This window comes from Dromiciops gliroides, chromosome 3, assembly GCF_019393635.1.
Source record: "Dromiciops gliroides isolate mDroGli1 chromosome 3, mDroGli1.pri, whole genome shotgun sequence".
Classification (NCBI taxonomy): Eukaryota; Metazoa; Chordata; class Mammalia; order Microbiotheria; family Microbiotheriidae; genus Dromiciops; species Dromiciops gliroides.
The window spans coordinates 305,839,385-305,843,344 of NC_057863.1; positions in this window are offsets into that span (position 1 = coordinate 305,839,385).

Sequence of the window (3,960 nt, forward strand, 5' to 3'; positions counted from 1 at the left end):
CTCCCCTAGTTGGGGGCAGAACAACAATCCTTTGTGATCACCCTCTGGATGATCTCACCTTCTGGGCTAATTCACATAATTCACCGGGTGTTCTCTGATCTAAGACAAGAACTGGACAAAATCAGAAATTCCTGCAATGAATCAAACTTGTCACATGCTTGTTGCTCCCTCATTGTCAGGGCTACAGCTCACTGGGTAGCCACTAGTTTTATTTCCCCACACTGCCTCAGGTCCCCCCACTAGGGGCGGGGCCCTGGCAATGTGTCTATAGCTCCTTCCTTGCAAGCCTTTTTCCTCACTTTGAGAATAAAACATAATTCCTGACTCATCTGTTCCTGGTCTGCTTTGTTTGGCTCCGGCCATTCACAGGTTAAAGGCCAGTTTTGATCTGGTTGACACCCACAATGATTTCTATCTCATGAATTCCTATAGTAGTATATATGCCAGTTATTTGACACAGATTTACTAAAGTAAATCAGCTTTTTGTATCACTTGTCTCTCTCACTATACTATAATGCCTCAAAGACAGGAATGTTTTAACTTGTTTGTCTCTCATTTCTTTTCCAAAACCCTCCCCCAGTGTCCAAAACAGGACCTTCCACATAGGCACTGAGTAAATGTTTGTTGATTGATTTGGTAAGCACCCACCCCTGACCTGAATTTCTACTCATGCAAAAATTTCAGGAAAGAGGAATACTTAAGGAGAAAAGATCTTTAATCTGTATCCATTAAGTATAAATCACACACAAAATGTGGAAGCATACTAAGCTCCCATTTATTGAAATTTGTTGAATATATTCTTTTTTTAAAAATATATTCTTAAGAATATATTTCAGTCCTTGGTCTCACCAAGATGAGAACAATATTCAAAATTCTAATTTTTAAAATCCACATCAAGTTAGAAGGAAACAAAATCTTAGTTCTGGATTTCACTCATATCAGATACATAATTATTACTCAGTTCCTTGACAGCAGGCACTGTTTTTGCCTTTATATTCCCAGGCCTACCCAATTCCATAGGCACTTAATAAATGCTAATTAACTGAACTGATTAATCAGTGCCTAGACTAGAATCAAGTTCAGGGATGGTCATGGTGGGGTTTGATTAGAGAGCCTCTTTTTTTTTTTTTGGTCATGACCGAACTAGTAGGGATTGAAATAGCTTCACTTTTATTCACTTTTGACCATATATATTGAAAGTTTACATGGCTTGGGTCACAGTTTCAACAGGAAACTAACTGCCTTTTATTTCTCTCTAGCAATATTTTAAGGTAATTATTAACCTGTCTATGTACTGCTTCCCTACTGCTGACAAACATGCCTGTCTCCCCATCAAAAGACCCTCACTTGCTCTATCCATCCCTATCATTCAACCAAAATTTATATTTCCCAATGATTTCTTAATTCCCAAATCTAATGGACTTTTAAAAGTCACCCTTTTTGACCTCTCTGCAGCAGTGTATCGCCCTATTCTCCTTGAGACTGTCTCCCTAGGTTTCTCTGACATTACTCTTTCCTGGTTCTCCCCCTACCTGTCTGGTTGCCCCTTCTCAGTCTCATGTGTTGCATCTTCATTCTAGGTTTCCCCCTATCATCCAGCTCCCATGGTTTCAAATATCTCTATGATGATGATTCTCAGATCTACATATCCATCCCTAATCTCTTTCCTAACTTCTGGACTTGAATTTCCAGATGCTTAATAGACCTTTCAATGGATAACCCACAGACATCTTAAACTCAATGTCTAAAGCAATTCATTATATCTTTCTCCCCAAATCCTGTCCCTTTCCAGACTTCCCTCTTGCTGCTGAGGGTACCACCAGCCTTTCAGTCCCTCACCCTTACAGCTGTTATCCTTGACTCCTCGACTTCTCTTCCCTTCCCCCATGGCCAATCTATCATCAAGGCCTGTAGGTTTTACTTTTGTAAAAGTATGCTCCCTTCTCACTGATAGACCTGGACTATTGCAATAGCCTTATTGGTTGATCTCCCTTCAAGTTTCTTCATTAGATTCCATCCACCACTCAGTTGTCAGTGATCTTCCCTTTCCCCCCATTCAATAAACTCCAGTGGCTCCTTATCCCCTCCATGATTAAATATAAAATCCTCTATCATTCAAAGACCTTCATACTTCCCCACCCCCTTTTCCAATCTTACATCTCCCTTCTCACTGGCTACTTTGGGATTCAGTGACACTGGCCTTGCTGTAGCTTGCACAAGACACTTCATCTCCTGACTCCATTTTCACGGGCTGTTCCCCATGCCAGGAATAATCTCCCTTGCTAGTTTTTTTTTTTTTTAAAGGCTATGGGGGTTAAGTGACTTGCCCAGAGTCACACAGCTAGTGTCAGGTGTCTGAGGCCGGACCTGAACTCAGGTCCTCCTGAATCCAGGGCTGGTGCTCCGTCCACTGAGCCACCTAGCTGCCCCCCCTTGCTAGGCTTTTGCTGGCTCCTTTCAGGTCCCAGGTAAAATCTCAGTGTCTTCCCTCTATTGATTATTTCTGATTTATCCTTTATATATTTTATTTGTACACAGTTGTTTGCATATCACTCACCCGTTAGACTGTGAGCTCTTTGAGATCCAGGACTCTCTTTTGCCTTACTTTGCTTCACCAATATTTAGTACAGAGCTTAGCACTTAGAGGTGCTTAATAAATATTTGTTGACTATATCTTGTAGTACGTATTTCCCCCAATGCCAAGCTTTTGTTCATGCTGATGCTCCAGTCTAGAATGCCCTTCTTTCATTGATATTATCTCCACTTGACTTTGCATACACCCTATTTATACATAGTTGTCTGCATGTTGTCTCCCCTAGTAGATTTTCATCTCTTTGAAAGCAGGGACTATTTTTTTCCCTTTCTTTTCTCTCCAGTGCTTTGCAGTCAAGTTGGTCAACAAACCTTTATCAAGCACTTAAACTAGTGCCAGGTGTTGTGCCAAAGCAGGAAGCACAAGTTGAAAGGCAGACTCCTTGAGGAAGTCTTGGGGGAATTCAACACAAAAGGAAACCGGAGGGGTCCGGGGCTGACCTGGTGCGGGAAGGAGTGCAGCCCAGAGGGCAATAAGCCATGGCCAGTCGGGGTGCCTTCCTTAAATGGGGCTCTGAGAAGAGCCATGCAATCAAAGGGAGAGGCAGCGGAGGGCAAAGATGCTTCTAATGTCTGAATTCCAGAGACGTCTTGAGGCTTCAGGATAGAGTTGGAGCCTGGTAGACAAAGCCTGGAGCGCAACAGCCTGAGACGAATGAAACTGCGCGTGCTTGGACGTCCTCTTTAAACTAGCTTCTTGCCTGACACTTAGCACGTGCGTAATGTTTGTCGGACTAAGCTTCCTATTTCTAGTGCAGCTCCAGCCTCAACTTCCCGACATCCTCTTCCACTGTTTCCCACCTTCTTGCCCCCCAGTATGGGCCAATGGAAGCTTGTGGTTGGGAGCACTTCAATTCCAAAGGCATTTATTAAGCATCTACTCAGTGTGCGGTGGGCTCTAGGCATCCCACAACAAAGACTAAACCGTCTGCCCTCCAAGAGCTTATATATTCTATTAGGGGGCCCATCGGAGAGCAAACGGGGAGGGGGAAGGGGGGGCAGAACTCGAGCCCGGGAAAAGCTCAGGGTCTATTAAGGGGCGTGCGTTGCTCCTCGGGAAGGACCAGCCTGGACAACCCTTGGAAACCCCTGCGGGGAGCTGGCAGAGCCTGTGCGGCGGGAGGCCACTCGAAGATACAAGACGCGCTCAACACCCCGCCTCCGACGAGCCCAGCAGCCAGACAGCAGCCGGCCGAGCGTTGAGGAGGGGCGGGGCCCCGGGAGTTCGAGGCTGTCCTGGCCACGGCCACCGGGGCACGCAGGCCCCTCCCTTTTCGTCCCCCGTCTCGTCCCCTCCCATTCATCCCTTCTGGTCTCTCTTCCCTCTCCTAATTCCCCCCTCTTCCCTTCCGGACCTCTCCGCTGTGG